The sequence below is a fragment of the Peromyscus eremicus genome, chromosome 12 (assembly GCF_949786415.1).
Source record: "Peromyscus eremicus chromosome 12, PerEre_H2_v1, whole genome shotgun sequence".
In the NCBI taxonomy this organism is placed as follows: Eukaryota; Metazoa; Chordata; class Mammalia; order Rodentia; family Cricetidae; genus Peromyscus; species Peromyscus eremicus.
Window position 1 is genome coordinate 9,291,792 of NC_081428.1, and position 21,796 is coordinate 9,313,587.

At 37.3% G+C, this 21,796-nt stretch overlaps 1 pseudogene; it reads right to left on the minus strand.

Moving 5' to 3' along the window:
- Positions 1–329: 329 nt before the first annotated feature.
- LOC131922853 (small ribosomal subunit protein eS17-like) overlaps positions 330–21,796 on the minus strand; it is a 33,057-nt pseudogene continuing 11,590 nt past the window's right edge.

Genomic DNA, 21,796 nt, shown 5'->3' on the forward strand with positions numbered 1-21,796 from the left:
CTGAAACCCATGTGGCAGAGAGCAGGACCATGGCTGTAGTTTCAGTAGGAGCCTTTGTGATTTTTCTCAAAGGAACTTCTGGGTGTTTTTGTTGTCTCTGAAACTGGGCCTCACTATTTGGTTGGACCTCACAATGAACACCAGGCTGACCTTGAACTTGTAGATCTTCCTGTGTCTGCCTCCTGAGAGCTGGGATTCCTGGGATGCACCACCATGTCCAACTCCCTAGAAACATTTAAAAAACATTTTCATCTTAACATTATTAACATTAGTTCAGTCCTCTTTTTTTGTTTTGTTTTGAGGTTTATTGAAAACATGACAGAAGAGATTCAAATGGCTCCATGTGGTGTTTTGAAATTCATCCCAACTGTAGGCTCAGTGACCTGCAGGTTGGAGAGCGTGCCAAAGTCCAGAAGCTCCAGCATTTCTTTGTGTTAGCATCTACTTCAAAGATTTCCTGATCTAGGGCTGAGACTTCAGGAACATAATTATCTCTCTTTTCCTCTTGCAACTTATCAGAGATACCTCTTACAAGACCTCTCTAAATCCTCTTCATTAGAGGATTCAGACATGCACGACATAGCAGGTATTTTGTTGCAGAGTTTCTTGCTGGGGATGATGGCAATCTCTTTGAACACACACTTGGTGTAGAAGTCATTACCCAGGTGCATGTAGTACTTCTCAATGATGACCTGGGTTGCTTTCTTCACAGTCTTGGTCAAATGCAACCCGTGTTTGCTGTAGAATATTCCTTCACACTGTGTGAATATATGTCACTGTGATTGGTTTGATAAAGAAGCTGACTGGCCAATAGATAAACAGAATAAGGTTAGGCAGGAGAGCAGGACTAGGAGAATGCTGGGAGGAAGAGGGGCAGAGTCTGGAGTTGCTCTCCAGACACAGAGGGAGCAGGAGATGAATGTGCCATGTTAATAAAGTTACCACCATGTGGCAGAGGGTAAATAAGGAATACAGGTTAACTTAAAATGTAAGATCTAGTTAGTAATAAGCCTGAGCTATTGGCCAAGCATTTGTAATTAACATAAACTTCATTCAGTGTGTTTATTTGAGAGTGGCTTTGGGACAGGAAAACTCTGCCTACACATATTGACAGGTCCTGGTAAAAGAGAAAATAGGGAGTACTAGTTCAGTCCTCTTGGCAAAATACTTAGAGTTATAATTCACATAGCACAATAAATAAGGCACCATCCTGAGAATGAGCTTTGTCATAAAGAGTCATACATTTTTTTTTCAAGACAGGGTTTCTCTGTGTAGCTTTGTGCCTTTCCTGGAACTCACTCTGTAGTTCAGGCTGGCCTCTGTGTGTTGAAATGTGTTTCCCCAAGCGAATGTTGTAATCCTAATATGAGTATCTGTGAATGTGAGTCTACTTGGACATAGGGTCTTTGTGGATGCTCAAGCAAAGATGATTTTTTTTTCCTCTTGGAAAGGAAGACTTTAAACATAGAAACAGAAAGAAGACAGTGTGAAGATGAAGGTGGAACCTAGCGTTCAATCTAAGAAAAGTTCATTGCTCCCAGATGCTAGGCAAGAGGCCTATGTTTCTCTCCAACACCCAGAAGGATCTCAGTCTGTGTTTTTAATTTTGGAATTCAGTCCTCCACAGATAGGAGAAAAAAAATTGTTACTTATACTAATAAAACACCTAGAGTATTGGTTATTGTCAAAATACAGTGTTTTATTAAAATTTATTCATTCATAGAATTTTCCTGAAATAGCCATAAAATAAAGAAGTGGTTAAGAAATATTAACAGCTTCAAGCGTAAAAGCAATTTGCTAATTTAATTTGTATGGATTTTATTAAATTTAAGATAGAAAAATATCTTAGAAAGATACAATTTTTTTCATAACATTTATCTTTTTCTTGTTGTAACTCTAATGTTTCATCAATTACATTTATAAACTATAGAATATTTAAATAAATATCCAACTATAATCCTTACCAACCAGAGGAAATTACCATTTCAATTTTATTATTATCTTTCCAGTCTTTCTAAAATTAAAGACTTATGTGTGTGTATATTTTTGACATTTAAAAAAAAGATTCTAATTTGCTTTTATTTTAAAAACATGAACTCACACACTGCTAGCGAGTCTCTTGTTATTCTATTTGATGGTATATTGACGTACCTATAACCAACAGCTTATATCTTAAAAACAAATGCATTTTATGTTTTATGCCTACCATTTACCTTAAAGTAGATATCTTTAAAGAGGACAGCATGCTACCATTTCACTTAAAGTGTTTTATGTGGATGGGGAACATAAAGCAGCAATCCAAATGTGCTTCCTGTGAAGCATCTAATGGCAGCACTCCCTAGCAGGTGCTTTGGAGTGGCTTATAAATGCTCTGTAAATGCTTCCAAACAAAGCTTTGGTTCATAAGCCTGTGGCTCCAGGCTGAAAGGTGGCCTTATTGTGGTTGTCCTCTGAAGGCCAAGCAAGGGAAGGAACTGAAGACTCATTAATAAGACTCTTTCTTTTTCATGTAGTCCTCAGAATTAAATGTGCAAAATATACAAAAACCCCCAAAACAAAAAAATGGCTTTATCTATTGCTAGTCATAAATACAGCAGTCCACTGACATACTTGTGCTTCTTTTTTTTAGGATTAACATTCACCAGAAGAATTCGGCTATATATGTTAATGGTGTTTCAAGCCTTTGCTTACATAAGAACTTCTAGATTTAGCAAAAGAGTCTCTTGGTTAAATTTCAATGTTGTGTAAATAGAGAATGAAGTGCACAAGTATAACCCAAATACCGTATAGGACCATTTTATTGGATATGAAGTCATATTATTTTTGGAGGATGACTGGTAAAAGGTTCTGATTAGCTATCATGAAATTGAACTTCCCTGACATATGTGGAAGATAAGAGCAAAAAAACCAGACCTCTAGGCTCACTGGTAAAAACTGCAGCCCGTTGGGGTTTTAAGGACAGAATTCCTTGGAAAACAGTAGGTAGGTAGGCATACACTTCTATATTCTAATCTTAGAGACGTTGTGACAACTGATAAATATTGGATTCTGAAAACTGTAAACGGCACAAGTGCCTTTTTAAATGTGAGGAGATAGAAATGAAATGAAAGTATTCTAAGGAATAGTAAATATTAAAAACATGCTGGAGTTTGAGGAAAATGATTTGAAGAAGTGGGAGGGATGAGGTAGAAGGGGTGAATGTGCAAGGACTTCAACTTGGAGGCCGAGGATAGCAACACTGATTATTTTCAAAATGAACTGGCTCTAAATCAAATGTGAGTAGAAAATGAATAATGAAGAGGCAAGAAGCCAACTTTTGGCTTAGGAGATACAGCAATAAACTTAACATAGTTCAAAACTTCAGTACAAGATATAATTATAGATTAGTGAAGAGAAAGGTAACGTGTTATTTAGAACCCTGACACTTGTGGAATATGTATTTGCAGCGTGGCTCCCTGAGAACATGTGCACAGATAATGCAAGTTACTTCTTAAAGTGTGTGGTTGCTTTGGAGTAACTGAAAACTGAAGTTCATAAAACGAGAGGAACTTTTATGACAACATGAAACAACAGCAAGCTTTTATTATATGACTTTTTATGTGAGAACAGGGAGGCAAAATGTAGGTGATCTGCCCAGTTCAGAACTCTGGTCACATAGAAAGATCCCAGGATACCACACCATGCTTCACCTCCAGGAAGTTTCATTTATAACCCAGCTGCATCCTCATCTCCTGACTGTATATGTTTCAGTCACTACACAAGTGTGTGTGTGTGTGTGTGTGTGTGTGTGTGTGTGTGTGTGTGAACTGTACTTATGGCTCTTGTGATGGTTGTGGGTGTGTCATGTCAAGAATTTCCACTGTGGCTAAGAGAGCTACATTTTATTACGGAAGGTTTGAAGATTTGCTTCACCATTGACTACTATCTCTTATTTAGTTCCTTAAAGATTCATTCTATTCCCCCTCAATCCTAACAGTATTTCACTGAAGAACTGATAAATCATTGCATGGTACAAACCTCATTTGACTTCAAAGTCCCTGTAAGTCCTGAACTTGATGTGGTATCACCCAGAGATTGGACCTATGATTGATGATTCTAAAGTTTTGAAATGTAAAGACTTAGTAGGTGTATACTCATGTGAAATGACACCTATCTTGGATTTCTGATTCTCCTGAAATCCAAGCAATAGATTTCAGCCATAGATTCTTAGACACTGGCTTGTAAGCTGTAATGATCACTTTTTGTCTTTGATACTGTACATGAAAATTTGAGTTAATTATCATATTCTCTGGTGATATGTTTGTAATCTATGAAATAAAGCTTGCCTGAAGATCAAAGGACAGAGCAAGCCACAGCTACCACCTCTCACTTCACCAACTCCTCAGCCTGACAGAGTCTCTGCAAGAGAGTGAATTCCTGTGTCCTCTTGCCTTATATTCCTTTCCCTGCCCAGCCATATCATTTCCTGTCTCAACCTTCCTAGTGCTGGGATTAAAGGTGTGTGATCCCAAGTGCTGGAATTAAATGTGTGTGCCACCACTGCCCAGCTCTGTTTCTCTTCTAGACTGGATTAATCTCATGTAGCCCAGTGTGGCCTTGAATTCACAAAAATCCAGACAGATCTCTGCCTCTGCCTCCCGAGTGCTAGGATTAAATATGTGTGTCACTGCCTGACATCTGTGGCTAACTCTGTGGCTGGCTCTGTCCTCTCATCTTCAGGCAAGCTTTATTTCTTATATTACAAATCTGTCACCACAATATTCACTATATATTCACTTCCAAATGAAGACCAATTGATTAGCTATATTTTTAAACACACAAAAAATGAAGAAAGGGGCCTTGGGAAATAGCTCAGAGAATAAAGTTTTAGTGTGCAAATGTGACCATGTTAGTTCTCCAGAACCCGTGACTTAGACGATGTCAGAGGCAGAGACAGGAGACTCCCTGGGAGCCCCCAAAACAGCTAGCTCAGTTGTACAGTGGTGGACAGCAAGAGACCCTGTCTCAAACTTGAACGGGAAGATTGAAAGCTGAATTTGTACTCTGGCTTCCACACACATGCTGTGGTGTGTGTGTCACATGCTCATACACTCACACATTTACACATACAGAAATTGATAAAGGATACATAGCAGTCTCCATCTTACTGAGGGAAAATGGATTATAGTTCTATCTCACAAATCAAATTGTAATCACAAGACCCCTGGCTAAAATCGAAGTTCCAATACTGTGGTAGGATTATGACATTAAACAATAGGTTTAAGTAAAATATTGATCCTCCCTAAAACCTCAAAAATCTTCCATCTTTCAGAATGCTTGGTGAATACAAACCAGAAGTCTTCATAAACAGTACACAATGAAGATTATACTTATATCTGAGAGCTTTTAATTAGAAGAAAATGAAACCTTCAGCAAAGTTAATATGACATGTAGTAATATGTAAGCTTTTGAGTATTATACAACTGTGTTTCATTAAAAACCAATTTTTAAGCATTTAATTAATGAAACAAGTTAATTATTTTTCTTTTGAACATTTTTTATAATCAAAAGTCTGGAGGTATAGCACCAACAAAACTTTAGCAATCAAAGGGAAATGTTAAGTGCAAATATTGACTTATGGTTTACATCATATAAAATTGATTTAAATTAGAATGCCGAGTTGTTTAAAAACTAATCCTGAAAGTAGAAGCAGAGGCTTGTTGGGAAGTAAGGTTTTCTGGATAGGTGGGTGGGTACGGGTTTGGGTGGGTAGGTAGGTGAACAGGAGAACAAGAGAGGGTCATGGAGTGAGATGATCAAAATATACTGTCTGTCTGTCTGTCTATCTATCTATCTATCTATCTATCTATCTATCTATCTATCTATCATCTATCATAAAGGAGTCAAAAAATTAAAATGTGAAGTCATGAGGTTTCTAGAAGAATCCACAGAGGCTATATGCCACAAGGTTCTGTGAAGATAGCTCATACTGGAGGGCAGGATTAGATATAAAATCTAAAAGAACAAAATGCATAGAAGAGACAATTTTTTGAAGTGAACAAAGATTTTTTTTTTATTCTGAAGCAGAAAGTACAGCAAGCACAACATTTGATGCTTGGATTCAAAGGTAAAAGTTATCTGAATATAGTAAGTATTACTGGAAATGAAAGAGATCCATGGACAGAAAGAAATGCATTTTCATATATATCGAAAAAAAGGTACTTTAGACAAGTTAGTAATTAAGACATAACTTAGTTAAAAATGAGAAAATACTTCTCGACAAGATATGTTAATGGATAAAGGACATTTGAAACAGTTTTCTGTATTGCTCATTATTATGGAAATGCAAATTTAATTGTGATGAGGACCACATACTCACTAGAATGGTTGAGATAATCACAACTAACAATATCTGGCAGTGGAACAGATGTAAAAGCCATCAGACTGTGCACATTTCGAGTGGGCGTGAGAAATATCATCATGGAGAACATTACAGTTCTTATTAAGTAAAACAGCTTAGGATTTAACAAGTTTGCCCATAGATATTTAAACAAACAATGATAAACTATTTTTAAAAAAATCTTGCATATTTCAGCTCTCTCCTGTGGAAAAGTTATTAAAAATATTAAAGAAGCAACCTACAAGAAGCAACAATTATCCAGAGAAAAATGGACTCCTTTGGATACCGAAACACAGTGGAGGAGCTCAGCACTGCCAAGGAATCTCAGAACACCATAAGAACTAGCTACAAGAGCCACAAAACACTGTAAAACTCTATGTGATAGTCAAGAGATGCCAAACCCAGTTTACAGGAATACCAACAGAAAGTCATGATCACTATGGTGCAAAGTGACTTGCTGAAAAAGGTCTGAGAGAACTCTCTAGGGCTTTAAAAATATTTATGTTTTGATCATTGTACATTTTATTCGACTCATGTGTTATTGATCCTCATCAAAATGTGCATTTAAGACATGGGAATTTATTTGTGTGTATGAGATACTACCTCAATGCATACATAAAGGGGTTTACATTGGCTTAACTTTTCAAAGAGATGAACAATAAGCCAATAGTATCCCTGAAACCAGTAAGGTTCTCCCATTTAAAGCCCTCAGGAACTTTCAGGTATCATTGTTCTTATTTGTACTTATGTCTTAAGACATATTCCTTGAAAGACATTATGATGTGTGTGTCTTGGTCATGTAGATGTGATGGTTGCTGACAAAGAGTGGGAGAGAGCAAGAGAGATTTAAAAAAAACACATGCACACACATACAGGAGGTGAAGATGGAGGAAGGAAGTTTGGAGGGGGTACACAAACCAAGAGAGAGAAATTCTCACCAGATACATACTTAAAGGAAATAAAAACCAATCATTCCACATTTAGAGACAAGTTGAGTTAAAAAATATTCATGTAAGTATCAGTGAGGTTTGCTTTCTATCTATCATCTATCTATCTATCTATCTATCTATCTATCTATCTATCTATCCATCTGTCTGTCTGTCTCTCTATCTATCTTAGAGGCAAGATTTCAGCTTGGAGATATGGCTCATGGCCTGGTTAGAAATGAGGGAACATTTGGTTTTATAAGGTATGTATTTTAGTGTAATGAGCTAGGGGTTAATAAAGTTTCCTACCCCATGCCTCTGTGGCAGGTGGCAGGCTTTTTCTCACACAGTCTCATATCTGGCAGCTCTGCCAGTGTTGCTCAGGGTTCTGACCAATGCCACTTTACCACTCTTCTCCAAACATCCAGCCTAGTATGCAATCTTTTCCCTGATAACAATCTGGTATAATCCATCCCATTCTCCTCCCTCTTGTCATCTTATTTTTAAATAAATAGATTAAGTGTGTGTATGTGTGTGTGTGTGTGTGTGTGTGTGTGTGTGTGTGTGTGTAACAATTTTCCTGGAGGGATAAGAAGGGTAAGGGTGGTCAGACTGCTCTGTTAAAGAGCACAGGCTTTGGACACACAGAGATATAGGTCCCTAATTTCTATTTGCTATCTGCAATCTTCAGAAAGCCCTCTGTTGCAGGGTATTTGATCACATTGTGAACCCCTGAGACTGTGTTAATAAAATCAACCTTGGATTAGGGGGTGGAGCCAGCAACTAGTTGACAGGAATTAGCCATAGAGAGTATGGAGAAACCAGGAATACAGATAGAGATGTGCACAGGAAGGAGTAAGGATGGATTTGGAGATGCTCGGTCTTTTTTGGTTTAGGATAAGTGGAGAAATACTTTCTTGTTTGATCTTCCAAAAAGGAAGGTGAGCTGGTTGCTTCTCTGAGCTAGCAGGTTTTCACCCCAACATCTGACTCTTGAGTCTTTCTTGGTAAACAGAACAACAGAGACTTAGTTAAAAATTACATTTGGTGGCAGTGGCAGAGCTGGTGCCAGTCCCACCAGGCCATGGCCTGAGCAGCATGGTGCTGATGGCGGGGCTGTGAGACTGCAGATGGTAGTCAAAATATCAGTAGATTCAGGAATAGCTGCTGTGCTGGGAATAAAACATTTGATGCTCCAGCTCATGGCACAACCACATAGAAGGAGAATTCATGCCAGCTGGCACTGCCACAGTTACCACCTGGGCCTCTCTGTGAGCACTCACAGCAGTTGACTGCTATTCACAGGGACTCTAGAAAATGGGGCTTGCACTTGGAAATCATGGGAGGTCCTCTTCACTGATGCTGTGAACAAACAGAATTCAGCAGACTTGGTGAGGTACATGGGAAGTCATTTAAGAGAGAGTTAAATAATATTAAAAAGAAAAATATTTTCCACATTAAGAATGGGAAATATGGTTGAGGCACCAGCTACCACAGGAGCCACATGCCCCTCCTGTACTGATTGGGAAGAAGAGGTAAGGCCCTGATCTCCCAACTGGACAGCCCAGTTCTCTATCCCCTAGGCCCTCAGGGCACATTCTGTGCTTCTCTTCCCAGCCACTATAGCCCCATAGACCAGGCAGCAACCTCCACTCCTGCCCCTTCACCAACCATTCCCTAAGGCACCAGTAACCACCTGAGCCACAGGCCCCCGCCTGCACCAATTGGAAGAAGAGTGACCTAGAGTTCCACCTGTAAGTATTGAAAAAAGAAATGGATAGAAGTCATTGTAAGAACACATTCAAAAATATAAAGAGCAATATGGCACCACCAGAACTTAGTGATCCTACAATGGCAAGACCTGAACACCCCATTTTCAGAAGTAAATGACCTAAAAATAACTTTATGAAGATGATAGAGGCCCTTAAAGAGGAAATGAAAAGTTCCCTTAAAGAAATGGAGGAAAAGACAAAGAAAAAAGGAAGAAATCAATAAATTCCTTAAAGAAAGCCAAAAAACCCAAGAAAAAGGAATCAAACAGGTGACGGAAACAATTCAAGATCTAAAAAATGAAATAGAGGCAATAAAGAAAACACAAACCAAGGGAACTGAGGAAAAGGAAAATCTGAGTAAACAAACAGGAGCTACAGAGGCAAGAATAACCAACAGAGATGAAAGAGAGAATCTCAGGCATTAAGGATACCATAGAGGAAATAGATTCATGGGTCAAAGAAAATGTTAAATCCAGCAAATTTTTAACACAAAACATTCAGGAAATCTGGGACACTATGAAAAGACCAAACCTAAGAATAATAGAGATAGAAGAAGGAGAACAATTTCAGCTCAAAGGCACAGAAAAATAATCAACAAAATTATAAAAGAAAACTTTCCTAACCTGAAGAATGGCATACCTATGAAGGTACAAGAAGCTTACAGAACACCAAATAGACTGGACCAAGAAAAAAACTTCCCTTGTCACATAATAATTAAAACACAAAACATACAGAATAAAGAAAGAATATTAAGAGCAGCAAAGAAAAAAGCTCAAGCAGTATTTAAAGGCCGACCTATCAGAATTATACTGGACTTCACAATGGAAATTCTGAAAGCCAGAAGGTCCTGAACAGATGTTCTGCAGACACTTAGAGACCATGGATGCCAGCCCAGACTACTATACCCAGCAAAGCTTTCAATCACCATAGGTGGAGAAAACAGGTATTCCAAGACAAAATCAGATTTAAACATTACATATCCACAAATCCAGCCCTACATAAAGTACCAGAAGGAGAACTCAAACTCAAGGAAGTTAGCTGCGACCACCAAAACATAGGCAATAGATAACATCATACCAGCAAATCCCAAAGAAGAGAAACACACACACACACACACACACACACACACACACACACACACACACACATCACCACTAACAAAACAAAAAAGCCAAGAATTAACAGTCATTGCTCATTAATATCTCTTAATATTGATGGACTCAATTCACCTATAAAAAGGCACAGGCTAACAGAATGGGTATGAAAACAGGATCCATTCTTCTGCTATATACAAGAAACACACCTCAACTCAAAGACAGACATTACCTCAGAGTAAAGGGTTGGGAAAAGATTTACCTATCTAATGAACCTAAAAACCAAGCTGGTGTAGCTATTGTAATATCAAGTAAAATAGGCTTCAAACTAAAATTGATCAAAAGAGATGGAGAAGGCTATTTCATATTCATCATAGTAAAAACCAATCAAGATGAAGTTTCAATTCTGAACATTTATGCCCCAAATACAAGAGCACCTATATTTGAAAAAGAAACATTGCTAAAGCTTAAATCACAAACAAATCCCCACACACTAGTAGTGGGAAACTTCAACACCCCACTCTCACCACTAGACAGGTCTGCTAGACAGAATCTTAATGGAGAAATAAGGGAACTAACATGTTATGACTCAAATGGACCCAACAGACATCTATAGAACATTTCACCCAAACACAAAGGAATATACCTTATTCTTAGCACCTCATAGAACTTTCTCCAAAATTGACTACATACTCAGTAACAAAAAAAATCTCAACAGACACAAAAAATTGGAATAACCCCCTGTATCTTATTGGACTACCATGGCTTAAGGTTAGAATTCAACAATAACAATTATTAACAATAATAGTCTAAAAACTCATAGAAACCAAACAATGCTCAACTGAATCATTGATGTGTCAAAGAAGAAATAAAGAAATTGGAGACTTCCAAGAATTCAATGAAAAATGAATGCATAACATACCCAAACCTATGGAACACTATGAAAGCAGTACTAAGAGGAAAGTTCATAGCACTAAATGCTTACATAAAGAAAGTGGAGACATATCACACGATCCACTTAACAGCACACCTGAGAGCTCTAGAACAAGAAGAAACAAAGTCACCTATGAGGAATAGATGACAGCAAATAATCAAATTGAGGGCTGAAATCAATGAAATAGAAACAAAGAGAACAGTACAAAGAATCAATGAAACAAAGAGTTGGTTCTTTAAGAAAATCAACAAGATAGACAAGCCCTTACCCAAACTAAAAAACAAAACAAAAAAAACCCCCAGAAAAACCAAAACAAACAAACAAACAAAAAACAAAAAAACAGAGAGAGAATGTCCAAATTAACAAAATCAGGACTGAAAAGGGGAACATAATAACAGACACTGAAGAAATATAGAGGATTATTAGGTCATACTTCGAAAACCTGTACTCCACAAAATTGGAAAATGTAAAAGAAATGGACAATTTTCTGGATAAATACCACATACCAAAATTAAATCAAGATCAGATAAACAATTTAAATAGACCTATATCCCCTAAGGAAATAGAAGCAGTTATTAAAAGTCTCCCAACCAGAAAAAGTCCAGGGCCAGATAGTTTCAGTGGAGAATTCTACCAGAATTTCAAAGAAGAGCTAATACCAATACCTCTGAAATCATTTTGATCAATAGAAACAGAAGAAACATTGCCAAACTCTTTTTATGAGGCTACGATTACCCTGACACGCAAACCACACAAAGATGCAACAAAGAAAGAGAATTACAGACCAATCTCTCTCATGAACATTGATGCAAAAATACTCAATAAAATACTGACAGTGAATGCAAGAACACATCAAAAAAAAATTATCCACTATGATCAAGTAAGCTTCGTCCCAGAGATTCAGTGATGGTTCAACATACAAAAATCTGTCAATGTAACTGACCATATAAAATAAAACCCATATATTCATCTCATTAGATGCTGAAAAGTCCTTTAACAAAATCCAACACCCCTTCATGATAAAGGTCTTGGAGAGATCAGAGATAAAAGGAACATACCTAAACATAATAAAGGTGACATATAGCAAGCCAACAGCCAACATCAAACTAAATGGAGAGAAACTCAAAGTGATTACATTAAAAATAGGAACAAGATTAGGATGTCCACTCTCTCCATACCTATTCAATGTAGTACTTGAAGTTCTAGCTAGAGTAATAAGACAACAAAAGGAGATCAAAGGAATGCAATTTGGAAAGGAAGAAGCCAAACTTTCATTATTTGCAGATGATATGATAGTATACATAAGTGACCCCAAAAATTATTCCAGGGAACTCCTACAGCTGATAAACTCCTTCAGTAAGGTGGCAGGATACAAGATTAATTAAAAAAAGCCTTCCTATATACAAATGATAAATGGGCTAAGAAAGAAATTAGAGAAACATCACCCTTTACAATAGCCACAAATAACATAAAATATCTTGGAGTAACTCTAACCAAACAAATGAAAGACCTGTATAATGAGAACTTTAAGTCTTTGAAGAAAAAAATTTAAGAAGATATCAGGAAATGGAAAGATCTCCGATGCTCTTGGATAGGTAGAATTAAAATAGCAAAATTGGCAATCTTACCAAAAGCAATCTACAGATGCAATGCAATCTCCATCAAAATCCCAATGCAACTCTTCACAGAGCTTGAAAGAACAATACTCAACTTCATATGGGAAAACAAAAACCCAGGAGAGCCTAAACAATACTATACAATAAAGGAACTTTCAGAGTCATCACTATCCTTGACTTCAAGCTCTACTATAGAGCTATAGTAATAAAAATAGCTTGGTATTGGCATAAAGACAGACACATGGGTTAATTGAATGAAATTGCAGACCCTGACATTAATATACATACCTATGAAAATCTGATTTTTGACAAAGAAGCCAAAATTATACAATGGAAAAAAAGAAAGCTTCTTCAACAAATGGTGCTGGCATAACTGGATGTCTACATATAGAAGAATGCAAATAGATTCATATCTGTCACCATACCTTTTTTGAGAACTTAGAGATGTCTTCAATATTACCCTTGAGTGGTGCTCAGATTTTTGCTGCTCAAGAGATTCACAGAACTCATGAACTTCTTTTTCAAGGACAGAAGGTGAGATGGCTGTCTCTGATCTTTCCACTCTTCCTTCCTATTTTACTCCCTTTACTCTTTTTAATGCTAAGACACTTAGATTATAATAATAAAATAGTAGATGTTGTTTTACGTTCAGTCAAATTTTCTCCTTCTGACTATAACTCAAAGGTAAGTCTCCTGTGACTTTTCTTCCTTGTGTATTATTTCCTTTGACCATGTACACTGCTCTTCCTATCTGGGATGTTGTGCAGTATGGCATGAAGCAGTGCTTCTCCTTTAGAGTAAAGGCAGGGAGCCAATACTGGGGAATGCCTGTCTGGGATGGACCATTATGCATACTGGAACATGTTCAATGGGGAAGCTCATCATGCTTTTCCAGGGAGGCTCAGGCAGGTGGCTCCATGAGTGCCAGATTACAGCCTTTATCTGTTTCTTCCAGGCTTCTTTGTCCATTTTTTTTTTTTTTTTTTTACTTTTTAAGAGTTTTATATCAAAGTTAAAATTTTTTTTTACATAATTTTTTTTTTAAATTTTTATTTTGCAATGCAATTAAGTTCTACATACAGGCACAGATTCCCTTGTTCTCCCCCCTCCCGCCCCCCTCACCTTCCCCCCAGCCCGCCCCCCATTCCAATCTCCTCCAGGGCAAAGCCTTCCTCACAGACTGAGATCAACCTGGTGGACTCAGTCCAGATAGGTCCAGTCCCCTCCTCCCAGGCCGAGCCAAGGGACCCTGCATAGGCCCCAGGTTTCAAACAACCTAGATGCCCTTCAACTGAAGAATGGATAAACAAAATGTGGTACATATGCACAATGGAATACTACTCAGCAGAGAAAAACAATGACATCATGAGGTTTGCAGACAAATGGATGGACCTAGAAAAAATCATCCTGAGTGAGGTATCCCAGACTCAGAAAGACAAACATGGTATGTACTTTGTCCATCTTCTATTGTCTGCTCTTGCAACACATATGGCTGCACTTGACCCATCAAATCGCAAAAAGTATTTGGAGAAATAACATATCTGCATTCCACCATTAATTCTACAGATTTCCTCCCTCCTCTTTCTTCACTCTAAGAAACCCCTTCTCCAATGAAAACCTAAACATTTTCTGCATATACCTACTTCTTACCTGTTCTTGGCTTTCACAGCTCCCTCCCTGTGATCAGTTCTTTGTCAACTTGACACAAGCCAGTGTCATTTGAGAAGAGGGAACTTTGAGACAATTCTTATATCAGACTGGCCTACAGGCACATGTGAAGTGTCTTCTTGATTTATGATCAGAGGGGAGGGCCCAGCCCTCTCTGAGTAGTTCTACCCCTGGGCAGCTGATCCTGTGTTGTATAAAAAGTAGGCTGAGTGAGCATGGGAGAGAAAGCCAACATGCAATATTCTCCCAGGGCCTCTGCCTCAGTTCCTGCTTCCAGGTTCCTGAAGTGATTTTCCTTCATAATGGGCTATAAGATGTAACAAAAAATAAATCCTTTCCTCCCCAAGTTGCTTTTGGTCATGGTGTTTATCACAGTAGTATGAAGCAAACTAAGATTCTGAACTTAAAATCATTACATTAACTTTTTTCTTACTTTGTTTCCTTTTTTTCTCTTTTCCTTTTAAAATATTGGACGCCTATCTCCTTTGTAACAAGAGGTACTCTTTGCAAGTATAGAGTCAAGAGCATGATAAAATATAGTTCTATCTGTTAAACAGGTCTCTGAATTAGAAGATTAATAAATGGATGAATAGGTAAATTGAAAGCTTTATTACTTAATGGTAATTTGAGTTATGTATTAAAACTTGAATTTTTACAAACCCTTTAACCTGCTTATGTCTTTATTCCTGTTAACTAGAAGCTCTCAATAGAGATAATAAAAGAACAAAACTAGATCAAAATTCTTGTATTATCTTCGTTACTAGTGTTTTATTTTTTAGGTTAATACTAGGATCCTTTCTCTCTAAGCAAAGTTATCTATCCAATCCATATGAAACAAGTCATTTTGATGAGAACACATGCAGCTGTCTAATAGCAGTAGAATGAGAGAGTATTAGTTACTTTTTTGTTGCTGTGATAAAATATTGTGACAAAAGGCAACTTAAGGAAAAAACGGGTTTATTTTAGCTCATGGTTCCAGAGGGATAGAGCTCATTATGATAGAGTGATTATGACATGGTTGCAGAAACAGGAAACTGGCTGATCACATATTCATTAACACAATTGAAGCAGAGAACCAGTACAGAAAGTACAGTGAGGCTACAACCTCCAAAGCCCCATCCCCCAGTGATGATGTACTTCCTCCAGTAAGGTTCTGCCTCCTAAAGGTTCCACAATCTCCCCAAACAGCGCCAAAAACTGGGACCAACTGCTCAAATACATAGGAAACAGTAACCTAATGAGATCACACAGAAGTAGAAGTCCCTGTCAATTTTAGACTAGAACAAGGAAGCATAAGAACAGAATCCAAAAGGGAGTTGAGTGACTGGAAGTTTCAAGATCAGTGAAGGCACACATTGGTAAGCTTTAAAATAAATTACTGGATTCTATTGTGATATCAACATATGACAAAATAATTAAAACTCATAATAATTATTTAGGAGTTTTTTAAAATTATTTTTAATAAGTAAACTCTTTTATAGACAGTTTTGAGGATATAGACAATGTATGCTGACCTTGCTATCACTCCTATATCCCTATTACCCTTATTACCCACCTAACCACATAAAAATCTTTTTCATGGTTCTTTATATTTGATTTTAGAATTTTTAAAAGTTGGATAATTAGATGGAGAACTTGACTCACATAAAACATCCCTTTAACTTTATTAATTTTTTAATAGTCTAAGTTGTAGTTAAGCAGCACTTCAAAAATAGCATGAAAATATCACAATTAATTCCCTATGTGCATAGTTAAGGAGAAAGCATCACTAGCAGATGAAAGGAAATTTTCATGTGCTTCATTCTTATTTTTAGGATAATATTAATTAAGACCACTCCTGTGCTGATGGTTGTATTTAGTGCTCCATAGTAAAAATGGAACAGATGCTGTCCTTGACCTTATGAATCACAGGACTAAAGCATATGGCATGGCTTCATATTAACCCAGAATGAGAAGGAAATAAAATGTAACATAGTACTTAAAAACCAATAATTACTCAGTAGAAAATGACTATTGCCACCAATTACTTCCTATGTTGGCAATATGCTTCCTCTTACATACAATCAGTTGGTGTATTTATATCTGCAGTAGACAGAATTTCAGCTTTCTCTCCAAAAGCTTTGTGGTATTTCAAATTCCTTCCAGCAACGTCTGGTAGTAATGGCTCTGGGAAGCCTTCTCTCCTCGAGCTCTGGGTGTCATAGGCATAGTTTACATTTTAACGATTTGATGGGAAAAAGAAGGTGCTGGAAAACGCCTTGGTAGACAGCTATGTTTTTATTGTTATGCAGCCATTGGAAACAGTAAACTCTGCTTCCATATATTAATACAGGAATGATATCAATGCCTTATAAAACAACTTCTTCAACTGGTGTATAAAGCCTTACTTTTAATTCTATGGGGGAACATTTCAGATTACCTTTTATTAAGAGTGAACTTGTGATTCTAAATATGAACAGTCCCAAACCAAACAAATCCCAAACCCCAAATAACAGAAAAGAAATAATCAAAGGACTACACAAGGAGAAAATCATGATTTGTAATTTGTATATTTTCATTTTTAAAATTCAAAAGCCACAAATTCAAGGATCTTGAGTGTGGGATCAAAGTTATGTGCCATCAACACCCAGCTTAAGGTATTTTTTTAAAGGAAGAGAAAGAGATACCAGGTCTGTAGCAAATGGAGAAAAGACCACAAGAGGACACAGTGGGAATGTGGCCATCTTTATGATAGGAATTGACCATCCAGAAAACAAAATAGCCAATGCCTTGACCTTGGACTCCCAGCCTATGGAAATTATAGAAAAGAAACACAATGTGTGGTGGTTGCAGATACCAGCTTCAGATAATACAACCTCTCTATTCTTATATTATGAAAGCCTGAATAAACACTTGGGATGGTAATTCAAGCTGAGTAGCTCCTAGGCTGGTGAAATATTAGTCTTGGTGCCATCTTTTCCTTTGCCATTTTATTTGTTTCCTATTATTTCATCATATTAAAAGTTATCATAATTTAAAACCCTATTATAAATCATTTATGGGAAATCTAGAATTATGTAGTTCATAATGTTGTCATGTTGAGTTCTAAGACAAGAACTTACTATAGCAAAAAAAAATAGAAGTGTGTCAGAAGATAAAAGATAAAAAGAACCTGTGTATTTATCCATTTTGCCTTAGTGCCTATCTTATGTATATTTTTCCTGTGTGTTAAAAAGCATTCGGAATTTTTAGCTCACCTAAAGGACTTATCTTGAAGTATTCTCACTAGACTTTGCTCTGGTAGGGATAAATACAATTTTGCTCTCATTGTTCTGTTTGCTATGGATCATCGGTGATACTGAGACAGGAAATGCCACTGAACAGTGTTCCCGTGAGGGATATAGATAAGCTGTCATCAGAGTCCAAATCCACACAACCATGCTTTTAGAGTGAAGCTTCCAGACTGATGACAATTATGGGAAGTACATCTTATATCTGGAAATTCACTGGAGAAACATACGTATTTAAGAAGAAAAGAGCCACTTAGCTTCTTCATTAAAATTACCTAAAGAGGCAAATTATGAACTCAGCAGAAAATGCGGTGATATTGTACACAGAGACTGATTAGCTGAATGGAATGATTGCTGCTCCATGACTTGGGAGGACTTCTTAAAGTCATCACAGGTAGCTTTTGCCCTTAGCACCCAACTGATTGCCCACTTCAGCTCTGGCCTTAGGCTAAATCCATAGATCTATGTTCCATCCTCAGCTCACTTGGCCAGTCATCGGTAATTAGTAGTCATTTTAGTTTCTTGTTACTGTCTTACTTCCCTTAACTGCAAGAATCCCACTCTCTTGCCTTTCCCTGCTTCGTGTTCCATCTTTCTTAGACTCCTTTCTCATGGCTCTGCCTTTCCCTGCCATTACAATGCCCCTGTCTCAATTCCAGAATCTTGGCTCTTCTCAGTCTGCCTGCTTCTTGATTATTATGAGAGTTCATCTGATTCCTCAACCTCTCGAATAATTTACAAATCTAGATTATCTGAAATTTTAAAGCCCTATATTATGTATTTCCCAGTTTATATAGCCAACTGCCTGTATGAAATGTTCACATGGCTCTGATCAATAGACAAGAGTCTAAAACTGAGCTCATAATTTATTTCCCCTAACTATTTACTACCTAAAGTCTTCTGTGTCTCAGTTAATGGCAAGTCCATCCTTTTAGTAAAAAAGTGGTAGAATCATAATTCCCCTTCAGTCCCAATTCATCAGGAAATAATATTGGCTCTACTTTCAGATATATCTACAATTATTTTTTGCTGCTCTGACTCTTCCATTATTGCCCACCCGAGTGAATGTGAAGATTCTGTACAGGGTCAGGAATCACCTTCTGCTACCTGTAGTACAGTTCTAACACAGCAGTCAAAGTGAAATTTCAAAATATGTCTATCCCTGCTCAAAACCACAAAGCTTTCTTGTTTTACTCTGTAAAAAATGCAAGTCATACAGTTGCCTACATGGTGTTACTTACCTCCTAACTGTGCCTACTGTCTTTTTTTTTCCCAATACTTTCTCTCTGGTAGCCATGATGTGTCTTTTTACTTTTCAAGAACATAGGGAGGACCCTCCTCAAGAATTCTGCCTTGCGGCTTCTCTGTTTACTCAAAGCTTTTCCTGAAGATATGAGTATGATTCATTCATTTTATACCTTCCTTGGGCACAATGAAGCCCACTCAAAGAAGGTATTCAAAATATCAGTTTTGCTTTTTATCCCCAACTTTTGGAACCACAGATCCTTTTACCGTAGCCTATGACAGTCTACCTCTCTTACATCATTTATCTAGCTTACTACACCATATATTTATCACTTGATGAATTATCAGTCTCTAGTGCTGTGTAGTAAATGGAATAACTGCAGGAAGTTAAATAATAGCCCTTCACTTTATTTAAATCATATTCCAATATCACTTTATTTGCATAAAGTATATTAATAGGTGTTAACCTGCCGGGCGGTGGTGGAGCATGCCTTTAATCCCAGCACTCGGGAGGCAGAGCCAGGCGGATCTCTGTGAGTTTGAGGCCAGCCTGGGCTACCAAGTGAGTCCCAGGAAAGGCGCAAAGCTACCCAGAGAAACCCTGTCTCGAAAAACAAAAACAAAAACAAAAACAAAAAAATAGGTGTTAACCTAAGCTTGAGAAGATGAGATTGATTGATGTGCATTGTGAGTATGGGTATGGGCTGTAAATGTGATCATGAATGTTCTTTCAAGGGAGAAACAGAAGGCTTGGCAGATAGAAGGAGAGAAGATATGACCTATATTGGAATTGGAGTCATAAAAGCCCAGACAAAGAATTCTGTAGTCTCCAGAAAGTATAAGTGACTAGGGACAGATTCTTTCCTAGACCTGGGCCTCACAGATTTCTTCATTTCATTCCATTCAAGAATTTGGGACTTCTGAATTCCAGAACTATGAAGAAATAAACGTGGTGATAATTCATTACAATACCCAGAGATCCTCAGACAATTTCATGGAAATAATTAGCATGTTATTCAGTGGCTGATTTCAAATGTCTCGTGCAATGTTTACATCCAGAAAGTATTAGTTGAACAAAAGAATAGCACCCATTTTTCTCTTTAAGTAACACTAACCTTAAATACTTTATAGGGAAATTTCTAAAATCTATGATAATCAATGTTCTTACAATTGACAGTACTTACTAACTCATCAGTAGACATTGCTAAAAATCTTTACATGGCCAAAAGGCATTGTGGATGATTTTTAAATGTGATACTTTCCAAACACTGTAGGCAATGCAGCACCCCTTATCAGAAATCCTTGGGATGAGAAGCATTTCAGGCATTTATTATAAATACACAGATATAATAAGGTATCTTGGAGCTGGGGCTCAAGTCTAAACATTTATTTGAGTTTTATACACATCTTGTGATGAAGCCTTGAATATAATTTTTTTAAATTTTTTTATTAAATTTTTTATTTTTATACTAACCACAGTTTCCCCTCCCTCCTCTCTTCCTGTTCCCTCCCCTCACCTCTTGTCTACCTCTCTCCCATCTACTCCTCCTCCATTCAGAAAGAGGCCGGCCATTCATGGGAGTCAACAAAGCATTTCATATCAAGGTAAGGCAAGACCAAGATCCTCCCCCTGCATCAAAGCTAGGTGAGGCATCCCAGCATGGGGAATAGGTTCCAAAAAGTTAGCTCATGCACCAGGGACAGATTCTGATTCTGTTCTGTTTGTAGAGCCCCCACAAACAAACCGAGATACACAACTGTCACCCACAGGCAGAGGGCCTAGGTCAGTCCCAGACAGGCTTCCTAGTTGTTAGTCTAGAGTCCGGGAGCTCCCTGTTGCTCAGGTCAGCTGCCTCTGTGGATTCTCCCACCACGGTCTTCCATTAAATGGCATCCTACAGAATGGGAAAAGAACTTCACCAACCTTACATCTGACAGAGGGATGATCTCCAAAATACATAAAGAACTCAGGAAACTAGACATCAAAATACCAAATAATCCAACTGAAAAGTGGAATACAGATTTAAACAGAGAATTCTCAACAGAAGAATCTCAAATTGTCGACATACATTTAAAGAATTGCTCAACATCCTTAGCTATCAGGGAAATGCAAATCAAAACAACTCTGAGATACCATCTTACACCTGTCAGAATGGCTAAGATCAAAAATGCTAATGATAAGCCTATGTTGGAGAGGATGTGGAGCAAGAGGAACACTCCTCTGCTGCTCGTTGGAGTACAAACTTGTACAGCTACTTTGGAAATCAGTATGGTGGTTTCTTAGAAAATTGGGAATAAATATACCTCAAGAAACAGCTATACAAATCTTGGGCATTATATTAAAAGGATGCTCATTCATACCACAAGGACACTTGTTCAATTATGTTCATAGCAGCATTATTCACAATAGCCAAAACCTGAAAACAACCTAAGAATGGATAAAGAAAACATGGTATATCTACACAATGGAGTGTCACTCAGCGGTAAAAAAAATAACACCATGAAATTTGCAGCCAAATGGATGGAATTAGAAAAAATCATGCTGAATGAGTTAACTCAGACCCAGAAAGACAAACATGGTATGTACTCACTCATAAGTGGGTATTAGATATAAAGAAAAGGATAACCAGGCTACAACCCACAGCTCCAGACAAGCTAGGTAACAAGGAGGACCCTAAGAGGGAAACATGGATTTCTCTGAAGATAATTTTGTACAGTGATTTTAGTAAACCATTATTGTGTTCAGTCACATAAAGTCAGGCATGAAGTTTTCCACTTTTATTCCCCTAAAATTTTCAGATTTTGTAACATTTCAAAGTTCTTAATTAGGTATGTTAAACCTATGTTTGTTTTATAATGTAAGTTTGTTATTTGTTAAATTTTTTAAAACATC